The sequence below is a fragment of the Pelobates fuscus genome, chromosome 2 (assembly GCF_036172605.1).
Source record: "Pelobates fuscus isolate aPelFus1 chromosome 2, aPelFus1.pri, whole genome shotgun sequence".
Lineage (NCBI taxonomy): Eukaryota > Metazoa > Chordata > Amphibia > Anura > Pelobatidae > Pelobates > Pelobates fuscus.
In genome coordinates, this window is record NC_086318.1 from 408,858,173 (window position 1) to 408,884,510 (window position 26,338).

At 40.8% G+C, this 26,338-nt stretch overlaps 1 protein-coding gene across 1 annotated transcript in view; it reads left to right on the forward strand.

Annotated features, from left to right (window-relative positions):
- The first annotated feature begins 10,813 nt into the window (after positions 1-10,813).
- The window catches only part of STON1 (stonin 1), a 102,034-nt gene continuing 86,509 nt past the window's right edge, over positions 10,814-26,338 (forward strand). The window contains exon 1 of the mRNA XM_063443939.1: positions 10,814-11,077. The gene's annotated coding sequence lies outside the window, so the exon portion shown is untranslated. The remainder of the gene's footprint in view (positions 11,078-26,338) is intronic.

Consider the following 26,338-nt stretch of genomic DNA (forward strand, 5'->3'; position numbering starts at 1 on the left):
ATTAGACAATCAATCAGTCCGTTAATCACTAGAGGGATCTCCTTGTGAAGACTTTCTTCGTGTTCATCTCATGTGATTTAGTGCCTCTCTATGAAAGGTATCTAACTGGCAGAGCAAGGCAAGTGTTGCATTAGCCTAGTAGGTATCCAATGATTGAACTGGATCTAAAATAATCTGGAGTGATGATTTCATCAAAAGAGGAGAGGCTGCCGCAGTGAGACTGTCTGATGATGTTTTATTGGTAAATACAGGTGTTTTATTAAAGGGACACTATAGTCACCCAGACCACTTCAGCTCAATGAAGTGGTCTGGGTGCCAGGTACCCCAGGTTTTAGCCCTTCAGATGTAAAAATAGCAATTTCAGAGAAACTGATATGTTTACACTGCAGGGTTAATCCAGCCTCTAGTGGCTGTCTTCCTGATAGCAGCTAGAGGCGCTTCAGCGACGCTCAATGCGAAAATCGCATTGAGCATGCAGAACATCCATAGGGAAGCATTGAGAAATGCTTTCCTATGGGCGTTTTTTAATGTGCGCCCGGTTCTGGCCACACATGCGCATTCGGCTCCACTCAGGAGCTGACGGCGGAGGGGGCTGAGGGAGCCCGGCGCTGGATAAAGGTGAGTGGCTGAGCGGGAGGGGGGCCCTGAGGGTGGGGGGGCCCTAAGGATTATATAGTGTCAGGAAAACGGGATTGTTTTCCTGACACTATAGTGATCCTTTAAGGGAAGGGAGGGGGAGGGAGGGGGCGAGCACGCATTATAAATAAGGAACACTGAAATTAAACATATTAAATTAATTTTTTTATATTAGAATGTCAGGGATGCCCAAAAGGTAGATCCCCAGATATTTTAGAATTACAAAAGGCATTCCAAAGACATGCAAAGCGTCATGGGACCTACCTTCAGGGCACCCCTACTGTAAGTAATACTGTAACAATATAATTCTGCTGTTAGATTGCAGATGTACAATTACTACAACATGTATTACAGATGAAAGCAAACGTTTATCTTTAGACCTGCTGACCGTGTTTTTGATACTATACAGTTTGCCCGCTGCTACAAAGACTTGCAGAATTTTAAGTTACAGAATCATATCGGATTCCTGCAGGTCAATTTAGTGCAGCCACCAGGAGAAAATCTTTAAAGAAAGCTTACAGCTGTTAAAAAAAAAACGCCTGGCCATGGTATAAACCCACAGGAGAGAACAAAAATCCACGGAATGTTCTGCTCCAAAGTTATGAATAAGAAAGGGCTCTCTAAAATGTTTGTCTTATTACATATCACCCTGTCTGTAAATCCCCCAATGTTCTTTTTGTATAACTTGTGAAGTGCTCTGGATAAGAATACTATATATGTAATTGTAAAATAAATAATTTAAATAAATAACCGACCCCTGGATCATTTTTCTGAAAGTGGGCAACTACAATGGACATTAATTCAATTGTTCTCCTGAAAACTCCAGTGTTCGAGTGCATGAGAATTTATATTACTTTACAATCACTACATTTTGATTGCAATATCATGCATCTGGAGCATAACTGCTTAACTTGAAGACTTTTATTATTTGAACCATTTAAGTCAGGCTTCCCCAAACTCCGGCCCTCCAGATGTTGCTGAACTACAACTCCCATGATTCAATGAATGAAATAGATAGGCTGAGAATCATGGGAGTTGTAGTTCAGCAAACATCTGGAGGACTGGAGTTTGGGGAAGCCTGATTTAAGTTATCATTTTAATTTGATAATATGTATTAGCACTGTTCGTAATTTTTCTTTATATTTATTTTATTTTTATATAATACGTTTTTTTTGTTTTTTTTTTAATATGACCCCTCCAAACTAGTGCATTGTCTTCAAACATGTTTACTGCAAATAATACACTTTACAATTGTAAATTGTAAAATATGCTCCTTAGTGTTAAATATATGGACAGATAAAAAGAATGCTATAGTGGAAGGCTGGAAACAGATTGTTAATCCTTCTGTTCTTTGTCACTGACACAATGAGTGAGAGCGCTTAAGGCAAGAAGTAGAACATGGAGTGTTTTGAGATCAGCACAGCAACATCTGTGTTCAGTTTCCTGTACGCGTTCTGGTTTTTGTCGATGCGAAGGTTTGTAGGAAAATACTGTTATATGTATTCACAGTGAAAGAAAAACATCCTTCTACATTGAAATTTTGCTATGTAATAATTCTCTAAATATTCCTAGTACAAACAGTCCTTAAACATATTTTACATTCCTTAACATTGGCCATGGCTCCAGTTTTCGTAGCAATATTCGTGATCTGAACCTTCTGGGACATGTTTGTATATGGTTCCATCTGGTGGGGGGAGATATATTATAAACATCTCAACCTATCATGTGAAAACAAAATATATCCACTTGTATACATTGCTACACTTATAAATCTATATGGTTATTATTTTTATTTCTTTTTTTTTCTTACTTCACAAAAAAACACATTTTAAATGTACGATCTGAGCTAGCAACATGGATGAATTAGAGAATGTTTCTTATTCGTGAATTGTACCTGAAAATTACAAATGTAGGTGCCAGTTTTGTTCCGTGAAAGAGATGGTCTCTTAGGGATATAAACTACTGGGTACTTGGATATCTCTGGAAAACTCACAGAGAAATGTGAGGTCTACAACATTTACTTTGGTAGAACATCCAAACAGATGTATAAACAGCCGTGATCCTTCTGAAAGAATTCTACAGATTCATAAATACCTTCACGTAAAATATTGTCATGGCGAAAGGTCAGTGAGACTTGAGATGATACAGGCTTTGCATTAATTGGTTAATTTACATATAGATAAAGAATGAATAGAAACATACAGTCACTGGGAAAAGAAAGTACACCCTCTGTGAATTCTATGGTTTTTAATAGCAGGATCTAATAACAATTATCTATTCAAATTAGGTAATACAACCTCAGATGAATAACAACACATGACATATTACACCGTTATGATTTATTGAACAATAATAAAACAAAATTGAGAACTTTCTTTTTTCCTTGACTGTATCTGTGATTTAGTCAGTGTTGTGCTCTGGGTATGGTTCTCCTGGGAATCCTTGGGTCCTGGCATTAAAGCGGATGTTACTTTGACATGTACCATCTACGTAGAGTTGTTGCAGATCATGTTTTCAAATCTGACTACAGTAAATGTTTCTTGTTTGTCTATTCAAAATTCGTGCCATTTTAAAGTTACAGCTAACCTCTCCTTCTGAAACCCAGCTATCGTCCAGTCATAATGTTCACTAGCATAACCTTCCCCTTTTCTCACAGTCAAACATAAGCATATTGAATGCTGGCTGAGCTCACAATGACCTCAGCAATCAAGTTACGGCAAGCTCCAATTAATATGTTGATGCAAACGAGTAGATATGTATATAAAGCAAAGGTGAAGATGGAAAGCACTCCAAGGACTTCATTAAAATATAACCTTTATTCGATCTCCAAAATAAAACGGTCAACGTTTCAGCCTGATACACTCAGGCTTTCCTCAGGAAAGCCTGAGTGTATCAGGCTGAAACTTTGACCGTTTTATTTTGTTGACACTCAGTTGACGTTGACACTCAGGCTTTCCTCAGGAAAGCCTGAGTGTATCAGGCTGAAACGTTGACCGTTTTATTTTGGAGATCGAATAAAGGTTATATTTTAATGAAGTCCTTGGAGTGCTTTCCATCTTCACCTTTGCTTTATATTTCTATGTTTGGATTCAGCACCGGGCATTATATTATTTTGTTTTGGGTGGAGTGCAGGATTTTTTGGTATTATATATATATATATATATATATATATATATATATATATACAAAAAAGAGAAACGTTTTAAATCCCATGTATTTACACTTTTGAAATGGTAAAAAAAAATAGCAAAATTGTGATATTGAATGTTTTAATGCTGAAAACAAATATATAACTAAGCTGCTATAACTTCTAAAGCAGATTGTAAAGAGATTATTGTCTGGGTCAGAAAACAGGGTTGGGCAACCAAATGGATTGTTGCTGATGTTGTTGCTCGTTCCCATAGCAACCACCCAGCCCTACGGACCATACTAGTCGCAGTTCACAGCAATCTAGAATGCTATGGTTTGTGTATATCTGCTCGGGAGGTCAAACACTTTATTTTCATAACTCCATGTACTGTACTCTTCGATCTGTTTACACTTGATAATGCTCTGGAAATGTCTTTTCCTCCACTCAGATATGAAATGCAACTACAAATATTTAAACTCGAGAGGAAAGTTCAAGTATGCTGTTGGAAATGGCAATATTTTGCTAAAGGGGCCAAGGAAAGGAGGTAAAAAGGCAGATTAAACAAGCCAACAAGAAATAGTTTCAAGAGAACCAGATAGGATGAAATATTTATTAAGATATGTTTTTAACATAATGATAGCGTATATAAGATATATATCCCTATATACCTATTGACTTGCTCAAAGAGATATTGAACCTGTCTCTAACATATTATCACTAGGATTTCGAAGATGTTGCAAATCTCTAATTTTACTCAAAATTACTTCTTGTTTGTGTAAAAAATGTCTAAATACATTTAAATGTATTTCCTTCACAATACTCGAGACATATACCACTGTGCTTTATCTAGTGTACACTTTTTTATTTCTTAAGTATAAGAGGCAGAGTACTCCCAAAATGTATGTAGTTCCTACCTGTGGTGTATTTTGGATTTGTGCTGCCCTAGGCACGACTAAATTCGGGCACCTCCAAAATCTAAATTTGCCTGACCAATTTGTGTCAAGTCCACTTTTTTGACTGACAGGCACATGCCCTCATTGATACATACACTCACTGACAGATACACAGTCATTGGCACACACATACAGTCATTGGCACACACTGTGTAACCAACACACACTTTCACTGACAGACACACACTGACAGGCACACACTCTTGAGCTACACATACAATTACATACACACACTGACACACACTCACAGGCACACCCATTCTCACTGAAAGACACACACTTTCACTCACTTACAGACACACACTGGCAGCTACACTCACTCACTCACTCACAGTAAGGTGGACAGCCCCAGAACATGAGGCAAACAAGGCATTTGTCTGGGAGCTTGGGGTGGCATTTTTTGGTGCCCCCCCCCCCCCCGAAAGTGCCACCCTAGGCAAATGCCTTTTTTGCCTTGTGGTAAATACATCCCTGGTTCCTACACAAACTTTTACCAGTAGCAAAAACTATGCAGACATAGTGTATATGGAAGATAAACCATTCCCCTCTTATGAGCTGTTGTAATATATATGGGCTGTAATTTTTTATGATGTTTTCAATTAGTGTACATCTGGTGGGGAGTAAGAAAGCAGAACCCGTCACCCACATCATGAAAAAATCACTCATTTGTCACAAAAAATGTCAGAAGCATTTACAGCACTTGCATCATCATTTTCTCTGGATTCTTCCTGCTTAAAGGAACACTATAGCGTCAGGAACACAAACATGTATTCCTAGAAACATAGAAACATAGAATGTGACGGCAGATAAGAACCAGTCGGCCCATCTAGTCTGCCCAATTTTCTAAATACTAAAACCTAACACTATATTGGTAAAATATTATGTAGCTTCCCAGCTTTTTTTCAAAGTGGCCACGCTGGTCTCACCTTGGCTGGTCTCACCATGGCTGGTCTCACCATGGCTGGCCTCACCCTGGCTGGCCTCTTCTTGCCCTACCTCCATGGCTGAGATAATCAGTTTTGATGATCTCAGCCAATCCAATGCTTTCCCATAGGAAACATTTTGGAGGCAAGTGCGCATGAACTGCAAATCACCGTGCTGCACCAATTAATCGGTCTCTACGAGCAGCATGTGATTAAGAGCCGAGTCCGACTTCGCTCTTACAGGGGAAGCACTTCTAGTGATTGCCAGTAAGACATAACATTTCTGTATTTACTTTTATTATTATTATTATTGGCAATTTATTCTGCAACACTTTACAATATTATAAAGGAGGAAATTAAACAATATTTGAGCCATACTGTTACATATTTTGACAAGAACAGTAGGTTGATGAGGACCCTGATCGAACGAGCTTACAACGGCAATGTTTTAGATTGCAGGGTTAAAAGTACAGGGAGTCAGGGACACTGTACCATGGCCACTTCAATTCGATTAAGTGGCCTTTAGTGGTCCTATAATGTAATTTGGTAATATATGTGTTTCAAAAATTACAGTGTTCTGTTACATTGAAAGCTGGAAGGGTCTGGATTTCTTAGGTAAAGGAATGTGACTAACTTATGATGTATCTATACTGTGCATTACTGTACATTATGGTACTGCTAACTCACTAAAAGCTATTTATTCCAGGATAGAACTTATAAAGAGTATGAGGCACAGCGCTGTGCCATTATATGATACATTTCAAGGACTTTTGATGAATTGCACGATTATGATCCTAATAATCATATTAAATTTCTTTTGTCATTGTCTTCACATAGGTCAAAAAAGTAATGTGCATGATTGAGCGGAGGCGATATGATTTGTGCTGAAAAAGGAAAACGGAGCAGTTAATCTCTGTATCCCCATAATGGCTTCCTACTTCATCTTGCATTTCATCCCATGCCTTTAATCTTCACTCCTATTGAGAACATTAATGACAGAAAGTACTCTTACATGGGTCGCATTTACAAGGTGGTATTAAGGAATCAATATACAATAAAGGTTCACACTGAGGACAAATGTACAGAACAGAGAAGTGCTTCCCAGAGGAGTCTTGAAGGTCCATTATATAGGGATTCCAAAGATACATTTAAATAGACGGTGCAACATAATGGGGATTCCAAAGCAATAAGGGGTTCCAAAGGTGAACAATCATCTTCTTTTTCCACCTTGTTTGCAGGGAGGTAATATCAATCTTAGAGGTGCTGATTGCCTGACTGATCATTCTCATCACTTATTGAGAGAGACAGGAGGAAGAAAGATATATAATGAGCTTGGGGTGTATTAAGTATTCCAGATCTCCTATGGAAGAACCAAGGGATGCCAACTCCCAGGAGATCCCCCCCCCCCCCCCCCCTATGAATAATTAATTCCTAAGAAGTTAAATTCCACAGCAGATAGAATGCCCATGCCATCATTTAAGCAAATGTCCTCTAACCCTAAGTCCCTTTAATTCTTTTCTCAAGTCTAAACCTTCCTAATCCTAGCCATTACCTCCATTGTATTGAAAAGCACTGATTTCAGAGGAGCACAGAGTCATTAAAAAATGATTTTAAAAGAATGCGAACTTGCCAAATGGAATTGAAATTTCCTGTCCGGTCGTGAACTCGAGCACCAATACATATCCTATCGACAACAGAGATGGTGGACTTGGATATTGTGCATGACCTCTAATCTCTCAGCTGGATATGATCTAAAGTCTTTTGTGCAAATATTATTTGTGAGTTAAAGTGTGTCCCCTTATGCAATGCATTAAACTATTTTTTTTTGCATATGGTTTGAATTAATCATTTAATGTCTATTTCGTCTTTTTATGTTATTTATACTGGGTCTACAAGATTGGATCGTCACTTTGTAAATTATCTACAGCCATTTGCATTTATTTTGAATACACTTTGAAAATTGTTGAGAATGATATGTTATCCTATTTTATTGTAAAAAAATGTACTTATACTTCTATATGTTATATTTTGTTTTATTAGCTTTTTTATATTTTCAGTATTTTATATTTTTTAGCACGTTCTTGTCCTTAGAGTGTTTGTATGATTCTTTTCCAGGATGATCTGGACTTGTAACATGCACTGCACAGTCCAAGCGAGATAGTTTATATTGGGTGAGTGCAAACTCTCTTTGCTTCCTCTGACTCATCACTGTTTGAAAAAGTAAATAACGCGTCTTTTTGTCAAGTCCAAATGCCACCAGATGTTTAACACGGTTGTAAATGATAAATGTAAATTACATTGGGTTATTATGGTGATTTACAGAAACGTAATCATTTAGTGAAATGTATTTAATACTGGTCGATATTGCAACAGGCAGAAAGTCATAGTCAGAATCTAAGATTGCAATTTGATAACAGTATTTTTTGCTTAATATCTTATATGTTGTCAAAATCGTTTTAATCATTTTTACTGATAAATCGATACATGACGAGGTAAGCTTTTTTTTTTTTTGCCTAATCCTGGTCCTTAATTCAATGTTACACAGCAATGATGGTTGACTCTGGTATTGCATCTGTATGTGAAATATATTTACAAAGATGTTCAACCCACTTGGAGGCATGGGAGATATAACATAAAACATGTACTGTGCCAGCATTAGCAATAACGGTAAGAAAGGTTAAATTATTGTTATATAACGCACAAACTTGCTGTGCTAACACATACGTCTTCATTATACATCGTTCCTGATATTCTGTTATGGTTGTATCTTTGCACCTTTGCATTTCAATCCTGTTGTATTTTTTTTGTTATATTTTAAATATGCCTAAGAATATATACCTTAATATTTTTATTATTATTGGTATTTATATAGCGCCAATTTACAAGGCTACAAAATTATAAAAAGAGAGAAATTTAACAATAAATGAGACAATTACAAAATGTTACAGGAACAATAGGTTAATGAGGACCCTGCTTAAACAAGCTTACATAAGAACATACCTGTTAGGACTACAGGAGAACATGTGATGTAGGCTCAAAATTGTAGGGGAAATGTATGAGAAGTCGCTATAAGAAAATGCCCATTTTCACCATCAGGGCTATAATTCAGAAGTTCCAGTCAACTGGAAATGTCATGAATCAACCTGGAAGAGGACGTGTGTCTATATTGTCTCAATGCACTGCGTAGAGGATGGTTCTAGTGACCAAAAAATCTCCAAGTATCGCAGCTGGAGAATTGCTGAATTTAGATCAGAAAGTTTTCAAAGCTACATACCGACATCACCGACATCACCACAAGTTGTTTGGCAGGCTTTCAAGAAAAAGTCTCTACTCTCATCTAAAAACATATGGGACTACAAATGGGATCGGGTTCTATGGTCAGATGAAACCAAAATAGAGCTTTTTGGGAATAAACACTAGATTTGGGATTGGCACACACAGAGAGGTAGCCCTAGGGAAAAGTTTCTCATGCTCACTTATGATTTACTAGAAGGACATTGATCCAAAACGTACATCAAAAATCAACGCAAAAATGGTTTACTGGTTACAAAATCGAAATCCTGCCATGGTCATCCCAGTTCCCTACCTTGAACCCCACAGTAGCCCATGGGATGAATTGAAGTGAAAAAAATCCACCAGCGTCAAACTCAAAATGTGAAGGATCTAGAGAGATTCTGTATGGAGGAATGGTTTCAGATCCCTTGCCAATTTGCCATGTATCCTTCAACATCATCAGGCTTTATAGGAGAAGACACCTTTCTGTTTCTGACATTCCTCTTTTATTCTACATAAGTGAAAGCTATGAATCATTTAAAGAGATAAGTGGTATGTTGGGTAATAATTGTCCCCATACCCAGATATACTTGAAAACTAGTGATAGTTGAATGTTTCCTGGTTAAGGAGATACTCCCTGCACCATAACGGCTTCAGCTAATTGTGACGGTTATGTTGCAAGGAGGCTGTGGGTTAGACACAATTTATCCGTGGGTTGACAGAAAATTCTCCAGCACCCGCTCTGCTGTAGAGATCATAATGTGGACATTTCACTTCCTATTCCTTATATCCATGCAAAATAGAATTGTGAGTTTAGGAAGTGCAATGACATGGCTGTGAGTTCCGGAGGAAACAAGGATTCTGCCGTACAAAATTGTGCCAGATACTGCTGTCAACCACAACAAATCAATTAACAGAGGTAATTGTAAAACAATCATTTAATCTCAAGGCGACATTCTGAAAATTCAGTAGTGATTTGATCTATAGAAATAAAACTTGTATTAGAGTAAATTGGAACATGCTCATTCAATAAGGCAAGAGGGCAGTGCCAATTTGTTTGGCAAAAGTAAAAAAAAAGTTTTTCACTTGCTTCCACTATGCTTTTCAAACATTTATTCCTGACATTTATTCCTGACACTACAATGCAGGAATCACAGCTTAGGTTCCCGGAGCCCTCTCTGTGGAGATGAAAGGGTTAAAACATACATTTTCACCCACGCCGCGCCGGTCTGGCTGAACGCCACTGCTGACCAGGAAGCACCTCTAGTGCACATCTCAGTGACTACCACTAGGTAGTGTCTCTAGGCAGTAAACACTCAGAAAAGGCAGTATTTACAATTAAAAGCCTGCAGGAACAGGCTATAAACACAAGAACCACTGCATTAGGCAGTAGCGGTCCTGTTGACTATAGTGTCCCTTTAAAAACACTGCAAGAACATTTCCTGGGGAGTATAAGTGAAGAAATGATAACAAACAAAAGTGTTACAGTATTCCTTGAAATAACATTTATCAACTGTGAACTGTGACACTTTTTTTTTTTAAATATTGCCCGATATTATAGATATTTTTTTTCGGCAAGCAATTTCTTTATGATCTTAATCTCCTCGTGTCAGAAATTATTACAGTCCCGTAAGCGAGCAGTAAAACAGTTTAGTAAACGTCACTTTCATTACGTAGTATTTCCATTTTGTGCTTCACGTATTGTATAATGGGCTTTTTTCCAATTTTCCCACAAAAGATTTACATTCTGTCATGCCCCATTTTTTCCTCTGGTTCTTTGCGGTGCTACCTGGGAATGTATTTCTGAAGATCACAGCTCTGTGTAATACTGAAAGGAATTAGCTGGCAGGAAGCCTGACCAGTGGAAAAAAAAAGAGGATTTTTCTTACAGATTGTGTCTGGTTCAGTCCCACAAGGTCTGACATCAGAAAGAAAGCCTCAGTTTCCTTCAAGGAGTTTACCATTAAGGCACAAACTTTTTTTTTTTTTCCTCATCCCAGATTTTTTGGTGCATAAGTATTTCCTTTGTCAGACAGCAGCTCCTGCCTGATGAAAGACTCCATCGAACACAGTTTTAGCTTCCCAGAGCTGAAACCTTTAAACCGGCTGCACAGGACAGAAAACATCCCTTGAAACCTGGATTCTGCTAATGCAGGAAAGACGTGAGTGAGACTTTTCTGTGTCTTTGCACACAGTGCCTGTAGTTGTTATGGGGTTTACTGAGTGACTTCCACTGCTGCTGCTCAAAAAAACCTAAACAAAAAACAGACACAATATTGAAACGTTACTAGTTTGTGCAAAACTTTATTTCAGCTACTGTTTTCTGGTGACTATAAATATCACCGTGGGGTTAATTCACTAAACCGGGAATTGTGGAGATATGACAAGGGAATAGCACATTTTACAGAAAAAAAAAAAAAACAAGACAAAACACTAAAATATATTTTTTTGTGAAAATAGAACCTAATGTTTGGCCAGGAAAGAATTCTAAAAAAAAAATGCAGATATCAGTTATTTAATGATTTGAAATGTTGCTGTATTCTGATTTTTGTCAGACTTCCAGCCAATAGTCATGTGATACACAGAGAGAGCACTGATAGGTTGAGTTGAGTTGTTACCATAGAAGCAGCATAACATTTAGAAGTGTTTTTGTTTTGTTTTTTGATTATTAATTTTTTTATTACAAAAAAATGTATTTAAAGCTATTAAGGGAAAATTCAATTGACAGAATTTCTTTTTCTCATTTTAACTATTGTTGATAAACATGCTTGAGCAACAAGTGTATGTTTTTATTAGTTAGTACAGCACCATTAAAGGGACCCTATAGGCATTAATTTCATTGAAGTGGTCTGGGTGCAGCGTCCCTGTCCCCCTTAGCCGTGCGTTGTAAAATATAGCAGTTTTAGAGAAACCTCATTGTTTACATTGCAGTGCTAAGACTGGGTCTAGTGGCTTTCTACCAGATAGCCACTAGAGGCACTTCCTGCAGCTAGACAGAGTTTGACTCTGTAAAACGACACTGGACGTTCTCACACAGACAGAGTTTGACTCTGTAAAACGACACTGGACGTTCTCACACTTTGCTTAAAGTCATCCAGCATGTTGAAAAACCCCATATGAAAGCATTGAGTCAATGCTTTTCTTTGGGGAAAGCCTAATGTGCATACGGCGCTTGATGTGCATGTGCATTAGGTTCCCCCATAGGCTGATATTGGAGGGGCTCGACCCAGCGCTTAGGGACAATGTTGCTGGAATCTGGTAAAATGTTTTTTGTTTTGTTATGTTTTTACCCCTTTACAGACCGGGGGTGGGGGAGGCATGGGGGAAGAGGGACTATAGTATTAGGAATACAACTTTTTTTTTAAGCCGAGGTTAGTAGGAACAGAAAAATAGACTAGAGGAAAACATACAATATTGCAACTTTTCAGGTTCTGCTAAAAAGATGTCTCGATCGAAAAATGCAAATAATAGTTCAAATAAGCTGATATGTGGACCACAACTCCCATTATGTCCAGTACACATTCAACAAGTGAAGCCCACTGTAGCTGGTGTGCCCTAAGGTATTACTGGGTGAGTTGCCGCAGACAGTCAGAGAAACTATAAACATACTATAATAAGGCTAAAAACAGCAGGCAAGGATATTTATACTATCTGAGTTATTTAAGGTCAATATCGCTAAGCTGGAAAAATTCCCAACTATGCTTTTATTTCCGTTACTCTGGTCTTAAAATTCACTTTTTGCAAAAAACTATAATGATGTGAGCATGCACAAAAACAGCATACTAATGAGGCCATCAAATGCATTAAAGTTATATTGTGCCTGGAGTCTCCGTTAAAGGGTTTATTCGCTAAAGCAAAATCTTGCAAGAGAACTGCAAATGTTAAGTCAAAATAACCAAAATGTACATGTTTTTTTTTTAGTTTATAAGCTTTTACAAGTCCCTTTCCTGTTTCTTCACAGTTTCTCATTTAGTCAAGCTGGAAATTATGCTGTAATATTAACAAGAAAAAAAACAATACATGCAATTATATGAACATGCGCAGTGTTAATTAATGAATATCTACCAAACCGCCACTTTGATATTTCTCCACTAAATCTTTTTGACTTGGAACCTTCATTTACAGCTGTGAAGAATTGATTGGTTTTAGTGGGGCAGCACGGGACTCTATGTTCTCTATGTAACAGTTAAAAATACAAACATTCGATTTTAGTAGTATTTTTTTTCCCGAGTCCTGCCGCTGGGAATTTGTTTTAATTCACCCCATCTATCTGGCTATCAATGTTATTGCTACAAATCAAAACGTACTGTGCAGTAATGCATTATGAATGTGTCCTGTAGTCACTTTTTCCTAAATGAAAATTTCCAGGGCAGACCTCTAAAATGTATCCTGTATCCAAATGGTTTATGAATCACTGGAAGGCAGCATAATGTGCTAACATTGCCCTCAACCTGGGCTGTAACTGCTGTCTTTGCATTGCCATGAGAAAATGATACATTTTATAAAGACTATACAGCCATTTCTTTATGGTCACATGCTAAGTCACAGCGCTGTTTACTTTTACCCTCGTTATTTTGTTGCTGGACAATCTGTCTGCACAAACATCTATCTAGAGCAGCAAAGGTTGAGCTCTCCCATTATGTGGTTGTGGACAAAGTTTCAATCAGCCAGACATGACTTATTACCTCGTCCCAACAACAGAAGTACCAAAGGTCAGCACAACTGATCTAGAATAATAAGGCTAATCGTATATCTCAAAGAACAGGTTTTATTATAGCACACCATGTACACAGCCTAGAGGAAAAACTAGAATATATTTTGCATTTATTAAAATATTTATATATTGTTTTTGTCTTTCTGCCTGTCCATCCATACGTCTATCTATCTATCCATCTATCTATCCACACACACAGATACACACACTGACAGATACACACACATACACTCAGGTAAACATGGATACATACACAGACACAGTGACACATTATTTTGTGCACACAGACACACATGTACAAACAGACACAGATACACACATTGACAAATACACTGCCACACACTGATACACATACACGCACACACATACAGAAACACAGACACACACACACACACACACTGACATACATGCAAATAAACAGACACACACACACAGCTACACACACTGACATATACACACACATACACTTAGGTGCACACTGACACACAGATACATACAGACACACACACACAGATACACACTGACACACAGATACAGACATATACACACATACACTCAGGTGCACACTGACACACAGATACAGACAGACACACACACTGACAGATACACACAGATACACATACACAGAGATGCACTCAGGTGCACACTGACACAAACAGACACACACACTGCCAGATACACACATACACTCGGGTACACATAGATACATACATAGACACACTCATTCTTTAGTACCCTTCTGTTTCTTACCTTTTGGTTGCAGGACAGTGGCCTCTGCTGGCTGGGGCTGATGTTGGTCTTGCTCTCTTGTTGGTCTTGCTCCCTTCCCTGTGACTCTTCCCTCCCGTGCGGGTGTTAGCTGAGAGGAAGTGACCGCAGCCACACTGACTGCACCGGTGGTAGTTCTGCCGCTGCCAGGGCACATATATTTATATATAGCAATAATGTGTGCATATTGGGAATGGGAGGCCTGGGTTTCCAAGCTCCCCAGAACCACCAGAATCATGACAACCGTCATGGTTGTCACCCCCTGTGGTGACCTCTGTCAAAGCCGGAAGGCAATCCATTCTCCACTCATTGGCTTGGAGCGTCAGCTTGCTGCTCTCAGTCAATGAATGGCACACTGTGCATGCAAATATGCACAGAATGGACATTAGCCATCTAGGAACGTTTGTCCTGGTCAGCTGATGATACTTCAATGACCCTGGCAGAGGAGGAGTTACATCTCCAGCCTCAAAGGGGTTAAACACCATATGTGCAACATTTCATACTGAAAGTGGTCTAGGTGCTAGAAGTGACACTTTTAAGAGGTGCAAGTGTTCTTTACAATATCCATTGTATATGAATTCTGAAATAAGTATTTTTATTTTCAGAGTACAAGATTAAAACAATATGTCACAACATACAAAGTAAATTTGACACAGCTGAATACAATGTTAAAGAACTTTCTGGTGGTCCAGAAGATGCCTGAAGACAAGTTAATCCTGTTCAAGCTCCAAACCTCTAGTCCTTAGAATTGTATCAATTTTCTATGTTTTTGTGCAACATTGAGTTGTGCTTTAGTCATTATTCCTTAAAATAATGCAGGATGTTATAGTTACGTAAACCCCAAACATCAGCGTTCACTGGTGGGCAGGATTAGCCCCTTAAGGACCAAACTTCTGGAATAAAAGGGAATCATGACGTGTCACACACGTCATGTGTCCTTAAGGGGTTAAAGGGGCAAACCAGTGAAATTGGATAGCTTGGGAGGCCTGTAGTTATGCTGGTTTAGAATGCCATCACCAACTCTATTATCAGCTCGGCAACCCACAATACTACCAGGCAAGTGCACTAAAAAATTTTCTTCAGAAATATCGATATTTAATGAACGCCATTTCTATTTGTTAAATTATAAATCCACATATATTGTTGTATACACAAAAATCAAACATGATCTCAGATGATCATGATCTTAAAGATAAAACAATATTTTATTGTCTTGGCACAGAGTAATATTTTAGTCCCTGGTAGATCTTTATGATCTCATGATGAAGATCTCATTGATATCTGATATGGATATATATATATATATTTTTTAAATTCTTTATTTTTATTGTGCAAGCATTAACAACCAGCTTATGTTGCCACGACAGCAGTCACAAGCACATTATCATCATACAGTTCTTAACATGGCAGGTATAGGGTCTGCACACTTTTATAGTATGGAGCAGAGTAATCACATAGTCAGCATGAGTAAAAAAAAATAAAAAATAAAAAAAATAATAACAACAGAGACTGGAACGAACATTTGTTAACAGAGGGTATACACAGGAATAGCTATGCACCATTCATGTTTTAAAACATAACTTGTGCACCAGGACCAAGTAAGTATATCGCTACATGAACTAACATGGACAATGTCGATCCGCTGGTAGCTTTTGGTTGACTGAATATATTCCTAGTATACAATTCGTTACATCTGAAGATTTGCATGCCTGCTGCATGGTGAGTTTTTCTGGATACCGTTAATATCTTAGATCCCATTTTATTCTGATTTTGAAAAGGCTCAGTTATTTAAAAGGAAAAAGTTTAACAGATAAAACATAGTGTACGTTTCAGGGTATGACACAGATTTAGTGGTAGTCGGAGCTATGGTAGCAAAATGCTCAGGCACATTAGAAATGTGTTGGTCGGTTAATTAATTAAAGGTGACACGTCCATGAGTGTCACCAGGGTAATACTTGTTATGTGGAAGCCGTTTGGCCCGAGAGCTTATAATAGTAAGAATAGCATAGTGCGGGTGTTTCTTGCCGATTTAAGTAATGCTCATGAATTGTTTGGGTAGTATATAGTAGATATATATAGGGTAATATCGGTATGGGAGTAGTTAGATATAAGGGTGGCTCGGCTCTCCGTTTTCATGATGGTACCTTGGTTGGGCCTCAAGAGGTTCTCACTTCCCCTCAAAAAGGGGTTCTTGGTGGTTTTGGGACTTGCAGAGACTTTTAAAGCTTGTCAGAATGTGCTTGAGCTAGGACCTGATGCTTAATACTGCACCTTAACGGCTATGGTTAAACAGGATACAGACTATCATGCGAAATAGGCTATGTTATAGCTTGCGGTGCGCTTCAGTTTGGGGCATAATACAGGGGTATTTAACATTTTAAAGAAACTTTGCATTATAACTGAATAACGTTAACGGCTGCTATTGGGGCTAGGTGGCCTCTTTAGTAGGGGGGTACGGCAGCCTCCTTGGGAAAAGTGGTCACTCCACTGCTTACGTGGGTTGGAGGCTGTAGCTATGAGTGTCCAGTGCTCCTGGGGTTGTGGCATGCGTATGCTTCCAGCAGAGGGTGCAGTCGCTGAGTCTGTGCAGCTGCCTGTGTATCCGTGTCACCATCCGATGTCGTGTGGAAGCTCAGTGGTGCCTTGTGGCGGTGATCCATGTCCCCCACTCAGTGGTCCAGGAGAGCAGCAGCTAAAAAGGGATACTGCTGGTGGCAGCGTTGAGTGCATGTTGTACCCCCGTGATGGCCTGGTGGAAAGCCAGGGACCCCTTGGGTGATATAGAGTGATGACCTTAAGTGGTGACCGCTGCGTATGAATTCGGTGTGGAGCCTTGAGGTATGAATGGGGTGACCCTTGCCGGGTTCCAGGTGTGGGTCGGGGAGGCGTTGTTGGGTGGCCTCTCCTGGGAGAGAGAGTCATGTGGCAGGCCAAGAGACCGCAGTAGGGCTGGAGCGTCTTGGATAATTTGTACAATGTGCATGTTCGTCCCCTGCAGTACTATCAGGGTTCTGGAGGACCGCCAGCGGTAGTCAATCTTGTGTAGTTGGAGCATGGAGGTGAGAGGGCGTAGTGACCTCCACCAGGCTAGAGTGCCACTGGACAGGTCTGCAAAGAAGGCCAGTTCCATGGCCTCAAAGAGGAAAGGGGTTTTACCTCATAGGGCTGAGAGGACCGCTGCCTTGTCCCTGCCGCTGCGGAAGGTGGCTATTACATCTCTCGTGCCGGTGGCCAGGGCCCTCAGTGGCTTGGGGACCCTGAAGACCTCCTCTGGAGTAATTGTTTTGCCTTGTCTGTGCGGCAGTATTGCTGATAGTATACGCCCTGTGACTTTCGGCAGCTCAGTGTCTGGTACCTCTTCAGGGACTCCTCTAATCTTTATGTTATGCCTTCGCCTGGAGTCCTCTTGAGCCGCCAGGCGGCGTTCATGTTGCAGGGTCTGTTGTAGCGTGGCTATGTTCTGGACTTGAGACTGTGAGCATCCCTCCAGTTTCGTAATGCGGCCTGTCAGGCCTCTTAAGTCCGCGCGTAGCGCCATGACATCCTCGTGGATGTGTTTTTGCAGGTCTGCCAACAGTGCCTTTAGGACTGCAGTGCATACCGTCTTTGAACCCGCTCCTGTGCCACTTTGTTTCGCCGTCCGTAATGAGGTGGGAGTCGGCTGGTCCTCCTCGTCCATGTCTTCAGACAATTCTTCGGAGAAGTCCGAGCAGCCGCCATGCAGTGCCGCCATGCTGGTTCTGCTGGCACCTCGTGCTTGGCTCCACATCTCCCTGATCGTGAGCTCAGAGGTAGGCTTGTTTGGTGTCGTTTTTTCCCCCTTTTGCCCTATGTCGTGTTAGGATACACTTCAGTCGTTTTGGTGGGGTGAGGGGGGTATTGCAATTGTTTTTCCTCCGTCTGGTGCTTGGAGCTACCGACCGTTCTCCCTGGCGTTCAGGCTCCGCCTCCCTGATATGTATATTAAATACGCATTTTTTTCATTTGCAAGCCCTGAGAGTACTTAATTTTTGGGGGGGCAGGGGGTGTACATATAACATTTTGTTTTCCAGATTTTAATTCATTTGCCATTCATTTCAGAGTGCTACCTTGTCCATCTTTGTCTCCCGTCACTATCCCCAAATTGATATACTTTCATGTTCTGTGCTGAATACATCCACATGTGTTACTGAGATCTGTGTAACATTTATATGTTTAAAAACCCAAACAACCATCCTTAAAATATGTATAGATTGAACTCCATAATCTGACATGCATTCGTAGTTAAAGGAACATTATAGGCACCCTGACCACTTCAGCTCATTTCAGCTTCATACGGCATTTACTGCACATGAGCATTGGAGTCCCCTTGTCGCAGGATGTCTAAAAGGGGCAGAAAAACGACCCAGCGCCAAGGGACATCGACACTGGGATAAGGTAAGTAAATATAGTGTTTTTAAACCTCTATTTACTGGGGATGGGGGGGGGGGTGGGAGAGGCGGTGGGAGCTTGAGGGAGAGGGGAGGCAGCGGGAGCGATAGTGCCAGGAACCTACATTGCATTTCACCACACTGCGTAAAATCATTGGACACTGTCAATAATGCCTGAATCCTATACATGCAATATAACATTGCCTAGTCAAAGAGTATTAGTGGTATAACATTCAATTCTTATTCATGCATGTAGCAAACTAAACATCACATAGTACAGCAGAGCATCAATATTTTAATAAAGGCCCATGACGGGTTATGCCGTCATAACCATCTGTACTTTAATGATTCTATCCTGCAATTGACTGAACCGCCAAGTTAATGACTGCAGCAGGGCTGTATAAACTTGTGAATTCTAAATAATCAGGACATTATACTCTACTCTAGCATGTGGTATTTAGGGATCACACTGTAAAGAGAATTAAAAAAAAATGACTACTTGGTAGTTATGAGGGTATTAGTGACACAGAATCATAGCTTGGAGGCAAAACACCAACATTCTAACCACACACTATGTATTAAATGCATAGCACCGTACGCTGCTGCTACCCAGAAAAATATAGAAATGTGATAAACAGTTATTGCAAATGTAGTCACAATGGACATATATATGTATTCGGCAAATAATCGTAACAGTTAACTGCTGAGCGCTCCCAGCCAGTCAGCTGCACCCATGTGTCCTTAAGGGGTTAAAGGGATTCTATAGTGCCAGGAAAACAAAGCCTGCCACTAGAGGAGGAGTTAACCCTGCAATAATTACCACTGTAGGGTTAAGGGACATGGGACATTGCACCCAGACCACTTCAATGAGCTGTAGTGGTCTGGGTGCCTACAGTATCCCTTTAGCACAAACCAGCACAACTAGCACTCCTCCTGCGCACACCTATACCTACAGTATAACTCAGGAAATGGTTATTAGATCACCTTAGTCATAATTACAGAAAGAATTGGCATTGGCGGAAAGTAAGAGACTTCTTTTAAACTTCAGTCCTTTCTTTCAGCATAAAGAAATCTTATCGGCCTACAACTGCGATGACCTTTCGTTGCTATTGTTTGCAATGTGAGGCTTATTAAATTATGGAACAGATTTATGGAAATGTAATGAATTGGAGGGAAGTTGCTTCTCTTAAAAGTTATAAAGCAGCTGCCATTCCTAAATATACTTCAGGTAACCATGGCAACAGAGTCTGTCACTAAAATAATGTACTTTGCTGATAAAAGAGGAAGACTTTTTTTGTTAAAAATGCAGCTGACAGATCACTACAGTGAGAGCAAGAATGGCTTCATCGCAGTGGGATACCCAGACGAGCAGGAAGATATGTACAATCCACATACATATTATCTATGATTAAAGCGCTAATGCTCGCGTCTCGGAGAACATTCATTTGGCTTAATGTGGGTAGTAAAGTATATTGAAACAAAAGGCTGCAGACTGCTATTTTGCTAATACGTGATCATCACCTTAAAGCAGGGGTTCTCAAGCCTGTCCTCAGGACCCCCTACCAGTCCAGGATTTGGGGATTACCTGGGTGTGTCCAAGGTGTTTAGAAAAAGGGAAAAAAAAACACCTTAGACTCTAAGGTGTTTTTTTTTCTTTTTCTAAACACCTTAGACACACCCAGGTAATCCCTAAACCCTGGACTGGTAGGGGGTCCTTGAGGACAAGGTTGAGAACCCCTGCCTTAAAGGAACACTCCAGTCAACTAAAGGACTTCAGCTTGCTCAGCTATTTTAGGGATTACCTGCAGGTCCCCTTTGCTTTATTTTATAAAGGTATGAATATTAAGGGAAATTGACACATTTATAAAAGTCTTTTGTTGCCATCAGACAGCCGAAAGAGTTTCTTGTCTCACTAGCTAAGAATGCTCATTCAAAGAGGAATACAATCTCTGTGAGAAGCCTTGATCTGGACCCAAGATCACTGATTACCAATATCTTAGTGGAGGAACGGGCTGTGGCTAGGAGCCATCTTGCAACTGGTAAAAGGTGACGTTACTCTATTTCTTACTAGTACAGGGGGAAGGCCATAGGTCTAAAATATCTGATGTTCTGGAGCATTTTGATGTTCTAGAGCACAAATATTTGTGTGTAGTCTTGATAAACTTTTTAAAGGACTAATTGCATAGAGTATGAAATTAGCACGCAATTACGTCCACCCGAAACTGCACTTCAATCTCCCGCAAACTCAAATGCCCTTTTCACACTTTTAACTCTCTTCTGCGCCCTGTTGCTCCTCCTTCTCCTACCAACTTGACCGCCACAAACTCTGTACTCATTTTGCTGAGAAGATTTATTTATTTATAAAATATTTTACCAGGAAAGATACATTGAGATTTCTCTCGTGTATCCTGGGTCCACAAATGTCCTGGGCCCACAAATCATTGCATTGTTACAGTTAGAATACTGTAAAATACAAAAACAATATTAATATACAATATATACAAAATGTAACATAGAACAGGTAGGAAATATATAATCAACCATGACACGTGCATTCTGTTTTGAGGTATGTAGAGAGGGATCTCTTAAAGGACTTTAAGCTTAGGGAAGATTTTAATTTGTGCGGGAGGTCGTTCCACAAATGCTCTGTAGGAGAAGGAGGATCGGGCTGCTTTCTTTTTGTATTGAGGTAGACTAAGTAAAGTGTTGGTACTGGATCGGAGGTTATAGGAAGTGGGAACAGCCGGGGAAAGCATTGCGTTCAGGTAGGGTGGGAGTTTCCCAGAAAAGCTCTTAAACACAAGGCTGGAAAGATGAAGGGTGCGTCTGGATTCCAGCGACAGCCAGTTTAGTTATTTTAGCATGTCACAATGGTGGGTCCTGTAATTACATTGTAGCACAAATCGGCAGAACGAGTTATCCAATGTGTTGAGTTTATTAATGTGGGATTGCGATGCAGATGCATATACTACATCCCCATAATCAATGATTGGCATCAGCATTTGCTGTACAATCTTTTCCTTTACTGTAGGGCAGGGGTAGGCAACCTACGGCACTAGTGCCATGCACGGCCCTCGAGGTGTCTTTCCACGGCACTCAAGGCTGCTAGAGCCAAACAGGGTCTGGCCTATCAGGAGTCTCAGTGAAACTTCAGATATCTGCTAATACAAAGAGGTAGTGAAGGACAATCCTCAATTTATGCATTGCAGCACTTAGAGGAAGTGATCTCTGATCACTTCCTCCCAGCACTTGTGAATGGGAATCCACACTGTAGTAGAGCAGCCCACAGCTGATGTTGCAGCTCCTGTCCTTGACCTGTACCTGCCCAGGCTGGTCCCCAATGGAACCCAGGGAAGTCACCCACACTGCTAGATATACACAGACCTGCATAGCCATACAGTTTAGGTTCACCCACACTTTATATAAATAAGAAAGGTTAACAGTGCAAATACTGCTGTTGCATATAATGTGCATAAAATTTGAACATTTTCAACAATTAAAAATTCCCTGTGTTCTCCTCATCTCCCCTTCTCCTCACCCCCCGTGTTCTCCTCATCTCCCCTTCTCCTCACCCCCATGTGTTCTCCTCGTTTCTCCTTCTCCTCACCCCCATGTGTTCTCCTCATCTCCCCTTCTCCACCCCCTCCTGTTTTCTCCTCATCTCCCCTTCTCCTCATCTCCCCTTCTCCTCACCCCCCCTCCCTGTGTTCTCCTCATCTTCCCTTCTCCTCAGCCCCCCCTGTGTTCTCCTCATCTCCCCTTCTCCTCACCCCCCTCCCTGTGTTCTCCTCATCTCCCCTTCTCCTCATCCCCCTCCCTGTGTTCTCCTCATCTCCCCTTCTCCTCACCCCCTCCCTGTGTTCTCCTCATCTCCCCTTCTCCTCACCCCCCTTCTCCCTGTGTTCTTCTTACTCATTCCCCTCCCTGTGTTCTTCTTACTCCTTCCCCCTCCCTATGTTCTTCTTACTGCCCCCATGTTCTTCTTACTCCTCCCCCTCCCTACATTCTTCTTACTACTCCCCCCATGTTCTTCTTACTACTCTCCCCCCTCCCCATGTTCTTCTTACTCCCCTCCCTATGTCCTTCTTACTCCCCTCCCACCCTCCCTGTGTCCTTCTTACTCCCCTCCCACCCTCACTGTGTCCTTCTTATTCCCCTCCCCGTGTCCTTCTTACTCCCCTCCCCCCGTATCCTTCTTACTCCCCCGCCTATGTTCTTTTTACTCCCCCCCTCCCCTCCCTATGTTCTTCTCACCTCCCCTTCCCTGTAGCATGGCCGAGCTCAGGGTGCACTTCCTGTCAGTCCGGCTGGGAACAGGGAACTGAATCTCCTGTACCGCATGGTACCCGGCCGGACTCACAGGAGGAAGAGGAGCTCGGCCACGCTACAGGGAAGGGGAGGTGACGAAAGAGGCAGTGCTGCAGCCGCCTGAGGCTCTCTATAGAGCACTCAGGCGGCTGCAGCTTTATAGGAAGCGCCGGCCCTGCTTGGGGGCCCAGGCCAGCTCGTGGCCCCAAGCAGTTGCTTGGTTAGCTTGCCTGGTAGCGACGGGCCTGAGGATCGGCACGCTACGGGACATCACAATCCTATATCGGCACAGTGCTGCTAAAAGGTTGCCTACCCCTGCTGTAGGGCTTAGGCAGGATTTGTTTCTGTACAGGGCACCTAGTTTTGGATAAAGTTTAGATGCAAGCTTTTCTATGTGCAGGCCAAAAGATAGATTGGGGTCTAACATCATACCCAAGTATTTGAAAGAGTGGACTGCGGTCAGTGTGCCATTTGAAATTGTTTTGATGGATAGGTGGGAATTGTGTAATTTGTGTAATTTAGGTACTGTTCCAAAGATCATTGTGACAGTTTTGTCAGTGTTCAGGAAGAGGTTTTTTTTTGCAATCCACTTTTCTACCTCTGTAAACTGGTCTTGGAGCACAGCCTCAAGCTGCAGTAGATCGGAATTGCCGTGTCATCTGCGTACATGTGTACATTTGAGGATTTGCAGACATTAGGCAGATCATTTATAAATAATGAAAATAGTAGGGGGCCGAGAATGGAACCTTGGGGTACACCACACGTGACTGGGAGAGGGAGGCAGTCGCTGTCAGAAATGGACACATATTGCGAGCGATCCGATACATACGATTGAAACCAGTTTAGCGAATGATCACCAATACCTGAGTTTTTGAGTTTGTGCAGTAGAATGTCGTGGTCTACTGTGTCAAAGGCCTTAGCAAAATCAAGGAAAATAGCTCCAGTTAGGTCTCCTTGTTCCATGCCAGTTTGGATGTCATTGCAAACTTTTAAGAGGGCAGTTGTAGTGGAGTGATTCTGGCGAAAGCCCGATTGATCAGGGGTCAGATAGTTTGATTGTTGTAATACTCACATAGTTGCGTATGGACACATTTTTCTAAGATTTTTGACAATACCGGGAGCAATGATATAGGGCGATAGTTAGAAACCAAAGTAGTGTCACCACTTTTATGGATGGGCACTACTTTCGCAGTCTTCCAAAGTTTGGGTAAGTATCCAGACACCAAGCATTCGTTAATTAGAGTTGCGACGGGTTTAGCAATTGCCGGCGCACTGAGCTTCAACAGCATTGCTGGGATTTGGTCAGGTCCGGACTGGTTTTTCATTTTTAGATTATTAAGATGTTTTTCAATGACACTAACAGGTACAGGTCTAAAAACTTGTCTATATTGGGCGTTTGCAAATTTAGTGAAACCTGATCCACATTTGTAGTTTCAGGATGTGTGCCATTTATTAGCTTGGCAATCAGGGCAGTAGAGCATCTGACAAAATAATTGTTAAAGGCATTTGCTACATCTAAGGGAAGTTGCAGGGTTTGGTTATCCACTTTGACAGTGGAGGGTTGGGAGTGGATTGGGGGAGTTTGTAGTTTATTTATGACTTTCCAAAAGTTTCTAGGGTTTGAGATGTTATTGTTCAGATTTTCATAGAAATATTGGGCCTTGGCCAATTTTGTTTGTTTTGTGCAAATATTTCGCCATTGTCTATACGCACAGTGATCATTCATAGATCCAGTACGCTTAAACTTTGACCACAAAGAATCCCGAAACTGGTACATTTGGATGAGGTCAGCTGTGATCCAGTTCATATGTGCTCCTTTTACCCTCACCTTACGCAGCGGGGCATGCAGATTCCAAATTTGTAGGAGTTCAGACTGAAAGAATTCAACAGCACAGTCTAGATCTGGGATAATGTTTAATCTGTGCCATGGGAGGTTCTTGATGCACTTTACAAAGGATTCAAGATTAAATTTTTTGAAGGACCTAGTTATTTTAACCTTGGGAGAGGATTTAATAGCCTTTATTTTGCGCACACAGTACACTAAACAGTGATCACTGAAAGTGTTTGGGAGAACACCGGCCTCCTGGATTCTATCAGGAGAAGTAGAGAGAATCCAATCTAGCAGGGTATGGTTAAGGCTTTTAATGTTTATGCGAGTTGGGGAGGAGATTAATTGTGTTAGCTGCAAAGTCTTAAACAGCGTGCAAGAACTATTATTTGTAGGATTCAGCCAATCAATATTAAAATCTCCAAAGACCAACAGTTCACTTTTAGGGTTTTGAGCAATGGTTTCACTAAGGAGATGGGCTATGTCAGAAAGGGAATGCACAGGGGAACTAGGTGGGCGTTAGATTCCTGTAACAATGATTGAATTACTGCACGGGATCTCAATTGTGCCAGAGAGGAAATCAAAGGTGGCAGGAGGACTAAGGTTTTGTAAAGGGGTAAACTTTATGGAATTGTCAACATAAATAACAATGCCTCCTCCTCTCTTTGCTCTGTCATTTCTAAAACATGAATACACCTGTATTGCAATGGTGGTGTCTGGTATTTTAGTCGTTAACCAAGATTCTGAGAGCACAATGATTTTTGGTTTGTTATGGGAACACCATGCTTGCAGTGCATCCAGTTTAGGGAGTAAGCTACGGATGTTGCAGTGCACAAAAGAGAGGCCTTTTTTAGTGGGGAGATTAGGACTAGAATTAGCTGGGGGACCAGGGTTAGAATCCACATCATTTGCAAGGGCAAGTAACATAAGGAATAGGAATTTGGACATCATTTTTGTTTGGGCATATAGTGGATGGGATACTTTATAATTTTGTGAGGTGTGGGTAGGAGGGCTATTTTTTAGAACTCTCCACCAGCACTCAGCAGATAAGTTACAGGAACAAAGCATGCCATGGTGTATGATAATTTGTGTTCCAGTTTGAGGTGTGTGCTTATGTTGGTAGTGGTGTGGACAAAATTGAAAAAAGGGTTATTAAAAATATCAGTATGGTTATATTTGGATTCATGTTAGTGGTATGAGGTGTGTAGTTGAAAATGAAACTGAAACAGAAATTGTGAAAAACAAAAATTAAACAAAAAGTATATAGTATTGGTGTGTGATATATCTATTTGTAGGGAGAGAGGGTATGTGTTCTATAGGGTTAAGAGATTGGAAGGGTGTGATGATCAGTGTTTGCACCTGTCAATTTCAGGAGATTGAAAGTTGTGTGGGAGAC